The following is a 17905-nucleotide window of genomic DNA, read 5'->3' on the forward strand; positions in this document are numbered from 1 at the left end:
TTCTAATTCTGTAAATTATATTGGTACACAAAAGCAGCAGTTGAATGAAATATTCAGCCACTTTTTTATAACTCTCTGAAAAGCTCTTTAAATGGTATTGATTATAGTAAAGAATCATTGTAAATTAGATTATGTGAATAACTATTATGAGTTACTTCCAATTATCATTTTAAATAACACAGGGGAGGTCTAGGTACAGTATATTGGTAATATTATACAAATACTAACATGAGGTATGAATTGGTATGGCATCTGATTAGTAATGGAAGGTAAAATAATCCCAAGTGAAATTCTTTTGATACAGTTGATACACAAGGTCGGCATATTAAATAGTCTTTAATGTATCTAACCAATTCCTCACATGGATAGTTTGATTTAAACGGCAGTACAGGCTGCACGTAGCTATGCATATATTGTCATATCCAAGTGACATTTACTGCATCTTACATGTCGAGGGAATACATGTTTCATTTCTTATAAATGATTGTAACACCAAGTTTTGCCTACAGCTCTGACTGTACATAGTTCGGGCATATTATGAATGTCTATGGGGGAGGGGTTGTCACGGAGAAAGATGGAATTGAGATATTTCTAAATAATTGGTAACAGATGTTTCATTAAAAGTGTTGCTGACATATTGGATTACAAATGGGACATGTGGTTCAATCCTTCATTTCTAATAAATGTACATCTTAAACAGAATGATATGTGAACTATTGCTATAATTAATAGTTATCATTATAGGACTTGGTACCCCCAGTTCCAAATCTAGCAAATACAGGATGATGTCTTCTAGCTGTAAAGCTACACCATGCATGAGAATTTTGTTTTCATCTGAATATTATACATATGTAGCAGAACTAATTTTTTCCAATGGAACTGAGTTGGATATGTCATTTGGCATGATGTATTACGAGATCACTATGTAGTTGTTATGGGTGTTCATAGGATTTATAGGTAAATGTAGCTTCTCTTAAAGGATTTTCCTACCTTATGGCATATGTGCTATGCCATAAATAGCTGACAGACAGAGGTCTCTTCCCTGGGATGTTCACCTATTGAAGTATATTTTCTCAGCTGCTTTTGGAACTCACCTTTGCTGGAAAGAAGAGAATCATACATTTGCTTGGCCATCTCTAGTGTTAAAAGAACTGAAACAGTTGAAGCGTGTGTTTGGTTGAACTTTGCTCAAAGTTCGGTTCAGGCCTTAGTCACACGGGCGTTTTTTCACGCGATTTGCGCATCGCATGACGGATGCGCATGCGCAAATCGCGTGACCGGCGCCGAAAAATCGGCCCAAAAATCGCCCGAAAATCTGCTCCTAGCCGCGTTTCATTAGAAACGGGCCGGAGCTGTCCAGCGCATTGCATTCAATGGAGACGGCAATACAGCGGCTCCATTGAATGCAAGCGCTGCGGGCGAGTGTGGGATGAATTGTCGGGAAGGGGTTAAATATATAACCCCTTTCCTGCAATGCATCCTGAAAAGTGAAAAAATAAAAAAAATGTATGTACTTACCTGCGCCCGGCAGCTGGAGATCCCGGCGGCCGGCCTGCAGTGGGTGTGAAGGGGGTGTGACTCAGGCTTGCCCCTGATTGGCTCAGCGCTGAGCCAATCAGAAGCAAGTCTCAGTCACACCCATTCATGAATTCATGAATGGGTGTGACTGAGATCAGCCTCTGATTGGCTCAGGCTGAGCCAATCAGGGGCAAGCCTGAGTCACACCCCCTTCACACCCACTGCAGGACCGCTGCGGGGATCTCAGGCTGCCGGGAGCAGGTGAGTACATCCTTTTTTTTTATTTTTTCACTTTTCAGGATGCATTGCAGGAAAGGGGTTATATATTTAACCCCTTCCCGACAATTAACCCCGCGCACGCCGGCAGCCCATTGCTTTCAATGGAGCGTCTGTATTGCCGCTCCATTGAATTCAATGGGAAAACATCGTTCTTCTCTGCCACAGCTGTTCCAGCTGTGGCAGAGAAGAATGATTTGTCTTCTATATGTTCTCAATGGGGTCGGCGCTGCTGCCGCCGGCCCCATTGAGCGCATATAGAGAAGAGAACAGGAATCGCAGATCGCAGATAGGTGCGATCTGCGATTTCTGTTCTCTAATTTATCGGACGAGCGCATAAAAAGCGCTCATGTGTCCGATACCATTGCAAAGCAATGGTTTTAAAAAAATCGCCGGACGCATGCGCATGCACAAATCGCGGCAATAAACGCCCGTGTGACTGAGCCCTCAGGGTGAACCCGAACCTCAGACAATTTGTCTCTGCCAAACCCGCTAAAATTCTTCTTCTTTTTCCTTCATTACAAAAAAGGAAAAATAAGCAGGAAGAAAAAGTAGGAAAAAGGAGAAAGTAAAGGGAGGAATAAGAAGGAAAAAGAAGGAAAATTTATCTTTTTCCTTCTTCTTTTTCTTTATAAACATTGACTTAAAAACAACTCATAAGTACTTAGACACGTCCCTAGGGGACCTACAAGAGCTGTACATGGCCTTTATGGCTCTAAGACAATGTTATACACAAGTTTTAGGGGTATTGGTGAAGTTCCCGTTCAGTTTGAAGTAATTCAGACCAACTAGAACTTTTTGCCAAAATTTGACAAACTGGCCAAACCAAACTTCTCAAGTTTGTTCATCACTCGCCACCTCTCCAGTCATACTCTGTCGGGTGGAATAGGGGTCAGAGGATACTGTGGATATGCCATACATGTCCAAGATTGGAAAACACTTTTAATTCTGCAAATTATATTGGTACACAAAAGAAGCAGTACAGCTCTGCTATGTCTGTAATTTAAATCTTACATGTGATGCAATATTATAAATGCCATATAATAGGTGGCGGCCCTGTTATGGGTTTTTCATTGGGGCTCAGGAGCTACAATGATGTCTACACAAATCACAAACTGCTACAATATAACCAGACAATGTATTCTGCTGCCTGAAACCTGCTGGTATATCAGAGTCATGCATAACTTCCTCGTAAATCTGATTATAAAATTATATAATCTGTAATTCCATACCAGAATGATTAAAATGGTTTTAAAATACTATATAGGCATACATTTTACCTGTATATATACCGTATTCTTCAGACTATAAGAAGCATTTATGTTTTACTAGGAAGAAAGTAAGAAAAAAATATTTGAAACCAAATAGTGTGCCAAAAAGTTGAACAGAGTAGACATTTGCCTCTGACACACTGTTAGGGGAACATCTGCGGCTGACATTCTGATATAGGGATATGGTAGTCTTACCATAATGCAGAATATATTTAGATATTAAGGAGACGGTGAGGGAGAGGGTTATATGTACCTTGAATATTACAATGGTTCTCTATTATTTAATTTGCCTGTCTATTAACAATATGGAGCAGAAGTATACTGTCAGGAGGACTTGCACTATAATGGCTGCTTCCTATTGTTATGTACACAGACAGGCTGGCCAATCAGGGAATGTTGTGGGGCAAAAAAAAAGAGAACATTTGGGACTGATTGTAGATTTGCAAAGAGCAGAGCTTATTCTCTGCCCCTCTGTGTATTGCACCCCAAGCCACTTGAACCACATGGTGCTGGAAATATCAGAAGTAGAATTAAAATATATTAATTGCTCGAAGCTGGGACAGAGATGAAAGATTTTCAGTGCAGAAAAAAACCTCCTAACCCTCCTTTCTTAATTAGTGGGATCACTCCTGATGCCCCCCCTCCCCCATAGCCCCCACACTGTGGTCCTAACTACACCTGACCCAACAGGACACAGAGAGAGAGATAAGGACTCTCTCAGAAGATGATTGCTCAACCATAAAACTTATCTTGCACTCCCCTCCTCCTTGAAACAAGATAAGCAACTATTTTTAAAGGTACATTTACAAGATAAGAAGCACAAAGATTTTATCTCCATTTTCTGGAGATAAAATGTGCATCTTATAGTCAGAAAAATACGGTAAATATTGGGATATACAAGTTGCTTGTCACACTATGGTGGTTACTGTGTCTATTAGATATAGATAAATTGTTAGTATTCATGATGGGGAATACACAGGTGTAGAAAATGTATTTCATGTTCAAATCCATGCATTTGCTAATTTGGAATTAGTGATTTAAAAATGAGCAGATGTATAATGTGATTCCACTTATTTAATAAAACATGGATATGTTATGATGGATGAATGAAATCAATAAAGTGTATGGTAAATGAAAGGCCATATATATGAGTAGTAACAAAAAGGACTACAATTCCATATCTTGTTACTCCCAGATACTGTATATCAGCAAGACATTACCAGGTCAGAAGATAACACTGTTGGACCCCACAATTCTCAGAATGAAAGAGCCCCAAGTCTGGAGAAGCACTTGAATCACTTTGGATATCGGTGCAAACTTCTGCCCCATATACACATTGCCCTTCAATCTACTTTGTAAAGTTCCAGACATTTAAGGCCAATGCTGAAGGAGTTCAGATGCTTTACAGAGAACAATGCCTCTATCACTGTAGGAATTAGCGAAAGACACTGTTATCCACTGGCATGTCTCCATGATATGGCGAGAAGCAGAAGGTAGAAATTTCCTGTAATGTACATTAAAGATTGCATGTGTGTTATAATAGGGCACAATGACTTTGAACGCCGGAGTAGGGATGGCAGTATGATAAAAGCTAGCTCTGCATGTTGTAAACCCCAGTAGGAAGGTTACACACTCTAGAAAGTACATAAAGGCTTCATCCTTCTAAACATTTGCCAGTAAAGAGCCTTAATGTGCACAATGTAAGACATTGATGGTTACATAGTGTTTAATGAAATAAACCTAATGAAAGCCACTTGGTATTTCATCCAGCTAAATTTGCCCTCTGGGGAATTCTTTTATAGACACAGCCTGCAATTCATTTAATCAGGGAAAAGGAAATTGATAACCCACGCTGGCATTTAAAGTGTCATTTATTTTTATCTCTCAAATCACCCCTAACTGCTTTAGAGTCCTGCTTAGCATTGGAGGGGAGTAGAAGAAGACAGTCAGTAGGCTGTTGAATATACATGTGATTCACCAAGCAATCCAGGCTGCTGTCATTCTAGAGATAACACTATACAGCAGGTAAATCACTCTGTGTGATGCAGCCATTCAAACATGATATGGATGATATACTGTATAATACACTGTCTCTTGTTGCTGTGAGACATGAACTTAATATTAGTTACATTTTTGGTGTATCAGAGCCTTATATAGACATTTTGTTTATTTATAGAAACTTTCTCATAACATACAAGCAACTTTGTGTAATTTAATCTTATGTACTATAATCACGGTATTTCTTCATGTAAACAATGCAAGCAATTGCTTCCTCTAGCAGCAAAGTGTTCTGATAATATAGCAATGGATATCAAAGTTCTTGTAATTTTATTGTCAGCCTGATCTAGGAAGATTTGTAGTCTATATCATATTCTCAATATGCAACCTGTAATATGCAGTCTGCTAGTGGTGGCTAATTAGTTTCCTGACGCTATAATTTGCTTCTGCAATAATAATACTATATTAGGGAACTACTATGGATGCGGTAGCCTAAAACTCACCATACACAGTAGATAAGATTCGCTTGAACCAACCAATTTCAGTTGGATTGTCCAACTATCTAATGTGTATGTGCGTCTTCCAGCAATGCCTCAACGGTAGATGTAGGAGAAAATAAAGATTAAGTATGTAGGGTTTTAACATGCCCAATCTTTTATTCTCAATGGAGATGCTTTTGTCTGACTGTGGTTTATTTCCCTCTATCTGAGCCATGTGTGCATCTTTGTGTTCAGGGCAGGAGAAATAGCTATTGGCCAAATGAGCATACAGTTGACAGCTACATCATGTGTATATCCACCTTAAAGGGGTTGCTCAAGTCAAAAGTTTTGTCTAAAAAGGTCTTCCCCGTAGCCAGAACATAACAAATAGCTCACATTCTCCTCTCTCCCGCTCGTCGCTTATCTCGCACCTGCGACTCCAAGCCTCCACTGTCATGATATCTTTATAGGCTGCAAACAGCCTGTGCCATCCTGTAAACAGGTTACTGCAGCCAATGACAGAGCTAACTGATGACTGCTGAGCTCTGTCATTGGCTGCACAGGTTGTTTGCAGCCAGGAAACATATCATGACAGTAGAGATCCAGAGCTGCAGTAGGGAGACAAGTGGGGAGCGGGAGAAAGGCGTGTATGAGTATTTGTTATGTTGTGACCACATAGGAGCCCTTTTTAGACAAAACTTTTAACTCACATGACCGCTCTAAGTGTTTTTTGACACAGTTTTGTGGTAATTGCTTTTAAAAATTGTGAGTTGACTATACTGTCTCGGTAAATCCTAATACACTTTCGTAGATTCACCATAGGTTCATTACATTTAAAATATGATGCAGTAATGTAGATCTATCTATCTATCTATCTATCTATCTATCTATCTATCTATCTATCTATCTATCTCATATCTATCTATCTATCTATCTATCTATCTATCTATCTTATATCTATCTATATCTATCTATCTATCTATCTATCTATCTATCTATCTATCTATCTATCTATCTATCTATCTATCTATCTATCATCACCTATCAAATTCCATGAGACATCACTGAATTGATTTGCTGAAATATCCCATCTATTCAGCCAATTTTATAACATTACTTATTACCTGAGCTTGTGTGCTTATGTCATTGTCTGATAAATGAATTGACACCATTAGCTCTCTGTGTGGATTATATTATTATAAAGCACAGCAGAGTCCCTTTTTGTTCTATTGTAATTAAATTCAACACCATGAGCTCTACTTGGAAGTCAATAGATTTGTGGTTTTCAGATCCATCCAGCACTAAATCTAAACAACTGCATTATGTCCCATCCATCCTTCTAGATAACACGTAAGTATAATAAGTTGCTGCTATTTCAAAATGAAGGTTTCCACTTACTGTCAGCTTGGAGGAGCAGATGCTGCTATGTGCAGACAGTGGGGTGACTTCTCTTTGCTTCTTATTTACAGACCTAGAATTATGGTATTTGTGTTTCTTTCTCCTTGACCGATGTCTCTCTTCTTTAGATTGCTCCCTTGTTCTGAATCAGGGAAAAGAAACCATTACATTTCTGAAGATGTTTAAGAGATTGAAAAGAAGAATTAATCATAATAACATTGGCAGATGATTTGGGGACTATTAAACCTCAGACTGTTCAGAAATGATTTTCTCTTCTTTGTTATTTTAGTGTGACTATTCACAATCTATCCTGGTTTAGTTACTTTTTTTCAACTTTTTCAGCACATGTAATGAAAATCTATTAACCCTTTCCAATCCACTGTCTTACGTCTGAAGACATTCTGATTGAAGGCTGTACAGCTCCGATGTCGGAAAACGTCCGGCACGGTATTCTTACTGTATATTACTGGTCGCTCTGTTGTTGGGGGCCTCTCCAGCATGTCCCATAGCGCAGAACTGGCTCTAGCCAGCAGATGGCGCCATTGTAAAATGGCAGAAAGAGAAAGGCCCCTAGGAAACGCTGAATCCAAAATTGGATTGCAAAGGGTTAAAGTGAAAGTCTCAAGTATTTCATTTTAGATTTATTCATTAGATGTAAGTAGGTAGCTGAAAAATATTATATTTCTGCTTTTTTAATGTTATTAATTTTTACTTATAAAATCATCCCTGGAGTAGCCACATTGGGGAAACACAATTCTGTCCTGTATTGTCTGTATAGACCAGTGTTTCCAAAACTCCAGTCCTCACAAGCCATCGATAGGTCATGATTTGAGGATATCCTTTAGTCTAACATGAGCCTAATTTAATAGCGTATTATGCGTGCAATACGTGGTGAATGGAGTCGATGAAAGTACATTGATTTTCATTGATCCATTCACACTTGCGTATATTCATTGCATATAATACGCACATAAAAAAGGAATGTTCTATTTTACCGTGTATTGTGAGCAATAGAGCTCTATCGTTCTCTATGGACGCCTAATAAACGCTGTACATATGCAATTACATTGCATAGGTGCGGCATGTATACTCAACATTGTTAAGCGACAGAGCGGGAAATAAAAAGAAAGAAGAAGCAAGTCACACTGTGCATGACGGTGTGTGAGATACACTGCCATGCTCAGTGAAACATCACTGCCATACACGGTGATAGGCCGACTCACGCAGGGGTAGAACAGTGCGTTATACACACAGCGCTTTATAACATGATCTTGTGAGCCGGGCCTTGGAGAGAACACCTGTGATAATGTCTGGGGCAATAATTATATCACCTGTGCAAAACTTTGGAAATCCTAAAAACACCATTGAAAACAATGGACGATATTGCAAAAAGAAAGGAGATGCTGCAATTTTTTATCACGCAGCATCGCAGCAATGAAAACATCGCAAATGAGAATGAAACCATTGATAATCATTAGTTTTATAATTATGCTCTTTCACTCACTCTGGCATCGCAAGAAAATCGTGTGATTATCTTTCCAGTGTTATGGAGCCCTTAGGGCGCCTACCCACTTGCGTTGCCGATTTTCGCACGTGGAAAACGCGGCGTTTTTGCGTGTTTTTTGCGCGTTTTTGCACGTTTTTTGCAGCCCTCCATTGACAATCATGGGTGCATTAAGAGAAAAATAAGGAGACATATGCAACTGACAGTTCCTATGTGAAAAAAACCCACGAAAGGGGAAAAAAACCCAGATGGACAAGAACACATTCTATACTAATTGCTCTTGAGAAAAAACGCGAAACATCACAGGAAAAAAAATCGCAAGTGGGTAGGCACCCTTATAGAGATATAATTAAATCACCTGCCCACTGCTGACTCTGTCCCATTCTACACAGAAAAGCAACAAGTGAGCTACAGAAAACTGGATTTGGCTACTTTCACACTGTACTTTTATGATCCATTTGACATATGCATCAGGAAGGCTCTTAATGCATACTTCAAATGTTGTATTATGTGTTGTTTTATGTGTATGGTTTTATTTTTTAGTCCCTTAAGGGGACTTGAAGATGTGATTGTTTGATTGCTAGGATAGTACACTGCAATACTTTCGTAGTGTATTCTACTAAACATATGAGGCAGGGCGCAATAGGCTGAGTTACATACAGACATGGAGGACTTTGTCAGGCTTCAGGCTGCCATGGGAACCCATTGGTACCTTGCAATCGCACTGCAGGGTGCTGATGGATGACAGAAGGAGCCCCCTTCCTTGTCATATGCATGTGTGCTGCAGTTGCTATTGATTGTGGAGTATAGGATGTTAAATTCCAGGATCTGAGATTTTTTGTTGTAGGCTGTTAGCGCAGGAACCTGGCTGTCAGTAGTCAGCTAAGCCACCGCCTTAAAAAGGTGTATGGGCAAGTTTAAAGCCCATTAGTGACCGATGTAAAAAGGCATATTAGTGGTCACTAAGGGGTTAATGTACAGTAAGATGAACACAAATAAGCTGCCAAATCAGTAGGCCAACAAGCTTATATGTTGTTCTTGCATGAGGCCTTTTTGGTGCCCATGAGTTCCTTGCATTGAATCTACTCATAGTAGTTAACACAAGCCAAATACCTACTGTGTGACTCTTCTTTTACAGCCTGCAATACCACAGGGAAAGTGGTTCATGAACAGGAAATGTTTTATAATTTAGCAGTCTTGGATAGGGATGATTCTTTAGCCAGTTTTATGATACGAGTGACAGCTGCCAGTTAGTTGTGTGAAAGGTGTAAATGATCTCGTACGTGCAGGTCTGCCGAAAGAGCTGGGCACATGCAGCGGCAACTGTCTGTCACCTTCATAAACAGCTACAGAAGCTGTCATAAAAAAGAATGCAAGTAATAGCGCACAAAGATGCCTCAGCATAAGTTATTGTTGTAAGCCGCTGCTTATTCCATGACATTTCCCACTGACAGTCATTACATTTTAAGCATACAGCAGAAATCCCATCGATGAAAGATACATTGTTTAATATCAAGCTCTATTGTTGCCGTCAAATCATTAAGAGACGTCTGTGAGATCTGATAGACCCCATTATAAGTCAATGGGGCCAATCAGGCGCCAGTGGTGTCTGTGATGTAATGAATCTGGCAGAGCGATGTGGTTCCACTTATACAAAAATCGGAGGCCAGAATACAGATGTGAACAGAGGCAAAGGGTCGTTTTACACTAACCGATAAATTGTTTGGATTCCCACATCTGGGCGTTTATCATTCAGTGTAAATGCATGCCCCGACTGAATGACGACCACAAAATTCATTCACTTCTCGTTCGTCATTCAGTTTATGCATGGAGAAAACTGAATGATAAATTGGTACGTGTAGACTGCCTGTTTACTATGATTGGAGGTGAGCAGGCTGGAATGATCCCTATCCTGCCCCATTTCCATTTACTAGCCACAATCGATCGTGTAATAAAGCACAGGAACGATTATCGCTGGGACAACCTGTTGGGCATGTGTGCCCATTTGGGCCCTTTTTACATTAGTTGCTGATATGGACATCATGTAATATTTGACAAGAGGAATTTTTTCATTAAGCTATGTTACCTGTTTTCACAGCTTGGGGATCTAGACTCAATGCTTAGAGAGCGATGTTGGTAACGATGATGGTGGGATTTTCTTGGCCTACCGCGTGAGCTATGGGAAAGACAAGACAAAACCATGTTAGATTTTCTTAAAGGGCAACTCTGGTGACTTTTTTATTCATTCATTATGTAGCTATGCCCCCAGCATATACCTTGCTAAAGCACTTTTTTCTCCCCTGTCCTCCTGCACATACAAGACCTCTGACACATTCAATAGACCTTTGGAATCGTGTCACCCCCAGGCATCCTGTTGTCCTATCCAGCCGAACTGACGAAGGGGCTCTTCCCCGAAACGCGTATTCTATTGCTGGTTTTTAATTTGTGAAAAAATAAAAAAGAAGTGCTTTCACCATCACACATTGGACCTTGATCTTCATCTTCTAGTAGCTTAGAGGGTTGCGCCTCCATACCAGTTTTTTTCATATCCTTTTCACTACACTCACGCCCACACTGGTGGAGCGTCATCTGGTTGGCAGCACCTCCACCATTCAAAATACTCCATCATTGGAAACACTTTGTACTCCAGAAATATTCCACCACTCTCACTGGGTCTTGCTCCACCCTCCTTTTTCATTTCTTTTACCAGCATATACCTGTCTGAAACTCCTGGCTTCTTTTTCCTCAGCTGGTTATGATGCAATCTCAATTCTAACCAGCTCAAATTTACTTGGGGGTTATAGATGCCTTTTTTAATCAGTTTCTCAGTCTGTGTGATGCTGTTACATGGATCTGTTTTAGATGGAAATACAAACACTCCTATCACAGTTACTGATGATCACACAGCTCTTGTCACACAGTTATAATAGAGGAGATCACAGCTCACCCGTCTGAATGTATACTTAGGGTCTGTAGCTTATATAAGTGAATATGGAAGATAATGATGATAATTAAACTGTCCCCTGCATACAGATATAGTATAACCTTAGCTAATGCAATGCTGATGCATCATGGGATTAATTGAGAGGTAAAAGTAAAAAAATCTCAGCCTCCAGATGGTGCCAACAAGGGGCTGAACTGCATGGAAGAGGCTGGAATACGCAGAGGAGACTTCCAAAGTCAGGAGAGGGGGCAGAAGTGGAAAAATGAGTGGCCCTTTAAAATTTCCAAAATAATATTTCCAAAAATACATTTCTTTCTATGTATACAATACTATGCCCTAATGAGTTAGCTAATCACAGAAGGACCTATAATAGTACTGCCTGGATATGTTGTGCAAATAGATTTTTTCCAATAACTCAGACATGATGTGAATTATATGCTATTATATATATTATCAATATGGCACAGAAAATGTATAAAATAACCACATGATATCTATCTGCTCCAAGCTGTAGCACTATCACCCAGGAAAGAAAAAGCAAACCATTGATACTATTGGTATGCGTTTAGCCTTGGTCATTTGGTTGATGGAAGAAGTTAAAGTGAATGTTCCCTAGAACTATTTCTACAGACAACTGCGGAGCTGCATTCTGTATTGCAACTACGAAGCATTCAGCTTTTCTTTTTTTACCTGGTGAGGTAAACTATTTCCAAAAAGGTATCACTGATACATACAAGCAATACACTGTAGGTGTATTTCCTACTGTCAAAGATGCATCGCACTGCACAAAAACGGCATTTCTGTGCCATGCAACAGAGTAGACGGCTCCATAGGGAAACATGGGCTACAAAACATCGCAAGTCACGGGCATATTGCAAGACCCACAAGGTTTTTGACTTATAATGTCACATGACACAAAACACCGCAAATGTGAAGGAACCCATAGGAAAGCATGGGCTTCACATACATGCGATCTGTCACATTGCCGCAACATGGGAAAATTGTGCGACTTTGTCGCCTGTGTAAATCAGGCCTTAATAAAGTTTTTTTTTTTTTTCATTTTCTGTTTTTCCTTTTTAAAAACCCAAATCTCTTATTTTTCTGTTGACGTAGCTGTCTGTGGGCTTTCTTTTTTGCGGGAAAAATTGTATTTCTCATTGGTACCATTTAATGTAGCATACTGAAAAACTTTAATAAGTTACTACCGGTAAGTAGAGTGAGGCCTTAGTCAGACGGGCGTTTTTTCGCGCGATTTGCGGATCGCATGACGGATGCGCATCCGCAAATCACGTGACCGATGCGCGCAAGTCGCCCGCAAATCGCCCGAAAATCTGCTCCTAGCCGCGTTTCATTAGAAACGGGCCGGAGCTGTCCAGCGCATTGCATTCAATGGAGACGGCAATACAGCCGTCTCCATTGAAAGCAATGCGCTGCGGGCGAGCCCGGGATGAATTGTCGGTAAGGGCTTAAATATATAAGCCCTTACCTGCAATGCATCCTAAAATGTGTAAAAATAAAAAATATATATGTACTTACCTTCTCCCGGCAGCTGGAGCTCCGAGCGGCTGTCCTGCAGTGGGTGTGAAGGGGGTGTGAGTCAGACCTGCCCCCTGATTGGCTCAGCGCTGAGCCAATCAGAGGCATGCCTCACTCACACCCATTCATGAATTCATGAATGGATGTGAGTCAGACCTGCCCCTGATTGGCTCAGCGCTGAGAGGCAGCAGTCACTCACCCATTCATGAATTCATGAATGGGTGTGTGAGTGAAACTGGCCTCTGATTGGTCAGGCTGTGACCAATCAGAGGCAGATCATTCAGCAGGCGGGGATTTTAAAGCCCCGCCGGCTGAATAGTGCCGAGAAGCAGTTCAGGAGAACTGACAGCGGCCGCGGCTGGACTCCGGCTGCAGCGGAAAGGTGAGTATACAATTTTTTTTTATTTTAACACATTTTAGGATGAATTGCAGGGAAGGGTTTATATATTTAACCCCTTCCCGACAATTCACCCCACGCACGCCGGCAGCCCATTGCTTTCAATGGAGCGGCTGTATTGCCGCTCCATTGAATTCAATGGGCAAACATCGTTCTTCTCTGCCACAGCTGTTACAGCTGTGGCAGAGAAGAATGATTTGTCTTCTATATGTTCTCAATGGGGTCGGCGCTGCTGCCGCCGGCCCCATTGAGCGCATATACAGAAGAGAACAGGAATCGCAGATCGCAGATAGGTGCGATCTGCGATTTTTTGTTCTATAATTTATCGGACGAGCGCATAAAAAGCGCTCATGTGTCCGATACCATTGCAAAGCAATGGTTTTAAAAAATCGCCGGACGCATGCGCATGCGCAAATCGCGCGAAAAAACGCCCGTCTGACTGAGCCCTGAAATGGAAAGAGACAAAATTGCATCATCTTTGCGGTGTTTTGTTTTTGCGGTGTATACATTGCGGCAAAAATGACATAACTTTATTTACTATGGCTCAGTACAATTATGAGGATATCAAATTTATATAGCTTTTTTTTTTTGCTGTACTACATCTAAAAAATTAACTTTTTTATCTTTCCATCAATATAGTTATGTGAGGACTCATTTTTCTGCTGGACATCCTGTAGTTTCTATTGATACCATTTTGAAGTGCATATAACTTGCAAATAAAAATACAAATGAGGGTATTTAAAAGGTTAAGAGCCACGATCAGCATTCACACCAATCACTACTGTTGCGGCTCAGTGTCAGCTGTCTAAGACAGTTTATACTGGCTGTGTATGGAGTGGGATCGGCTCCCCCTCTATACAGACCCTGCACACCCAGGACACCCATATATGTTAAAATATCGCTTTTTTTATGCTGTGGAAGTCTACGAGGATATGCCCCACTGCATTGGGTGTATACATGGGGTATATGTGAGCCTTCCTTTAGAAGCTTTTCCCACTATATACTGTACATTACATTGAAGACTATAACCTGATGTGAACAGGGCCTTGCTAAAGGGAAAACCCATTTATAGTACAATGCAAAATGAAAAGGTAATATTTCCACTGTAAGTTGGGTCCCAGAATCAATTCCATTGGTGGACCCTACATACCCCAGTCTGACACTGATAGGAGGTGGGAAGGTACAGTTACACTTCAGCCATATAATAAAACAGTAGTGACATAAATCACACAAGAAAGTTTGGGGGCCTTGTTCTAGTTGTTGATCAGAGCCTACATGCTGCAACAAACTACTTGAGTAAGAAGCCATAGGCTGCCAGAGTGCACCATGACTCCTGATGCAACACAATGCCAGTTGACTACTTAGCTGCCTACGTTTTTCAGATTAGACCTTCTTCTCAGCACATTTAACCCTTTCCCTCCATATGACGTAAGGGTATGTCATGGCTACGGGGTACTTCCCGCAACTGGATGTACCCTTATGTCATGTAGATAGCGCGAGATCAGAAAACGATTTCGCGCTATCCAGCAGCGGGAGCCAGCTGTCACAGATAGCCGGCCTCCCACTGCAACAGTGGGGGTGCATTGGAGATGTGCCCCCCCCCCCCCGCTGTTAACCCCTTCCCTGCCACGATCTATGTAGATCGCAGCATGGGAAGGGTTCACAGAGGGAGCGCGCTTAGAGGGACACGAATGGTGTAAAAAAAAGATCAAAATAATGTACAAAAAATAAAAATGTAAAAAAAAGCAAAAAAAATCCCTTTTTGGGTGCTTTTTCTCATATTGGCATAAAAAAATGAGAATAAAAATATTTGGTATCGTCATGTCCATAATGACATGTACAATGAGTTGCACTTGCTTTTTATCCTGCAAGCAAAAGGTGTAAAAAAAAACGCTAAAAAACTGGGGCAAAATGCTAATTTTTAGCATTTTATCTCCCCAAAAAAGCTATAAAATTGATCTAAAAAACCATATGTACCCCAAAATGGTACCAATAAATACTACTGCTGGTCTCGCAAAAAATAGGCCCTCACAGAGCTCTGTGAATGGAAAAATAAAACAGTTACAATTTAGAATTTAGAAAAAAGAAAAGCTTTCCATAAAAGGTGTTTTTTAATTGTAGAAAAGTGGAAAAACCTAAAAAAAAATCTAAGAATTTTGGTATCCTTGTAATTGTACAGGCCCGCAAAAAAGATGGATTGTGTCATTTATGCTGCATAATTAACGCTTAAAAAAAATCTAAGGCAGAATTGATGCATTTTCTTTCCTTGGAATGATAAAAAAAATAATAAAAGTTTTACAATATAGTCTATGTACCCAAAAATGGCACCGATAAAAACTACAGTTCGCCACGCAAAAAACAAGCCCTTATTTGGCTGCGTTAACGAAAAAATAAACAATTATGGCTTTTAAAAAATATAGATTAAAATTCACCAAAAATTGTTGCGTCCTTATGCCCAAAATAGGCCATGTCCTTAAGGGGTTAAAGGAAAGCTGTCATGGTGAACATGGTGTCTGAGGTGCAAGCATGTTGTAGAGCAGGAGGAGCTGAGCAGACTGATATATATATATATATATATATATATATATATATAGGGGATGGATCATAGGGATCTTACAACAAGTATTTCAAATATTGTGTGTAGTTGCTTATGCGATATTTAGGTTGCTATTGGTTTGCACCCCTTATATGTTTAGAGCTTACAAAGTAGGAACTAAGATAGTTACCAGGGTAATGGGCCCTACATAATGCCCATAAGATGATGCTTATCTAATGACCAACCAATCACATACACCCCTCAACTTCAAAAACTTTCCACAACCTTAAGAATACTGTACTGGGAAATTATGGTTACATAGCTCATGTTACACAGTTATAATAGAGGAGATCACAGCTCATCCTTCTGAATGTTTACTATTGTCTGTAGTTTATATAGGTGAAGACGAAAGATGATGATAATTAAACTGTCCCTCTGCATGCAGTCTATGTAGAAAAAAACTGATAGGCCAGGGAGATTCATTATGCAGCAAGATGACTCAAAGGACACCTCAAAGCTTTGCAAGAACTATCTGGTAAAGAAAGAAGAAGGTACCCTGAAAATAATGTAATGGTCACCACAATCGCCTGATCTAAACCCAGTCGAACGTCTGTGAAGCGAGGAAACAGTGTCCAACCTCTCAAGAAAACATTTGCAATATATTACAAGCCTCATGGAAGGAATTAGGACCAACCATTTTACAATGTCTAATCAATTGGATGTCTACAGTACTCAAAAGTGTGTTAAATCCTAAAGGTGGTTTCTTTCATGAAAAGAGAAAGTTTAATTTTTTTCAATCGTAAAGGTCTCAAATGAAACTACACAAGAAAGTGTTATGGTTAAATGTTTCATACAGTTTATGCGGTCCTGCAAGTCCTACGTGCGACTGTTTATTTTATTTTAATGTATACACAAACTTTAATAAAAAGTGATTAAACCTAAGGGCCCCTGCACACGGGCGGAAATTCCGCAGCAGGATTTCCCGCAGAATTTCCGCCCGTGCCCGCCTGCATAGTAATGCATTACAAATGCAATCCTATGCAGATGGCTGTGATTTGTCAGCGTGAAAACACACGGGAAAACAAATCGCAGCATGTCCTATTTCTGTGCAGGTCTCGCAGAGGCCCACACAGAAATGTCAGTAGTGACGGGCCGGCTCCGCTCTGCACATGTGCCGGCTGGCCGACAGCCGGTGCATAGCAGAGGCAGAAGATTTCGGGAGCGGGTGAGCCGCAGGCCTTTGCAGCGGCACGGGTCCACATCCTGCTATGAGAATTCTCGCAGCGGGATCCGACCCGGCCGTCTGCAGGCGGCCTTAAGGTCTCAAATGGCAATATTTTGCTTCTTATACTCTATGAATAAATATAATGTTTTATTTTGTTTTGATCAAACATCTATGTTCTTCTTTAATGTTTTCATGCCTTAATTGTATATATACTGTAGGGTAGAAGGCAGCAGAATGCAGTCCTAAGCTCTCGCTCACAACCTGAAGGTTGCAGGTTCAATCCCTGCATGGTTCAGGCAGCCGGCTCACAGTTGACTCAGCCTTCCATCCTTCCGAGGTCGGTAAAATGAGTACCCAGCTTGCTGGGGGGTAAAGATGACTGGGGAAGGCAATGGAAAACCACCCTGCAAAAACAGTCTGCCAAGAAAACGCCACAATATGACGTCACCCTAGGAGTCAGTCATGACTTGATGTTCGCATCAGGGGACTTTACCTTTACCTTGATGTAATATAGACAGATCTTATCAACCTTGATTTAGTAAAAGTGAATTAGCTAAAAGTTTATAGGAAGGAGGATTATTATAATATTAAAATATGGTCCAAAAATCACTGGTGCTCAGACTTTGCTTTTGCTATAACAATCCTAAAATGAGTTGTGCTGAGTATAATGAATAGATGTAGGATGTATAAATACTGTATATAATATAAAAACTACAGTTCCATCACAGGTAATAGCAGTTTACATTACTAAAGCTCAGGTGGGCACACTACGTGGGTGAATGTTCTGCATTATGCACTATTGAATGTACTATTTCAATGAGGG

This window comes from Eleutherodactylus coqui, chromosome 5 (assembly GCF_035609145.1).
Source record: "Eleutherodactylus coqui strain aEleCoq1 chromosome 5, aEleCoq1.hap1, whole genome shotgun sequence".
In the NCBI taxonomy this organism is placed as follows: domain Eukaryota; kingdom Metazoa; phylum Chordata; class Amphibia; order Anura; family Eleutherodactylidae; genus Eleutherodactylus; species Eleutherodactylus coqui.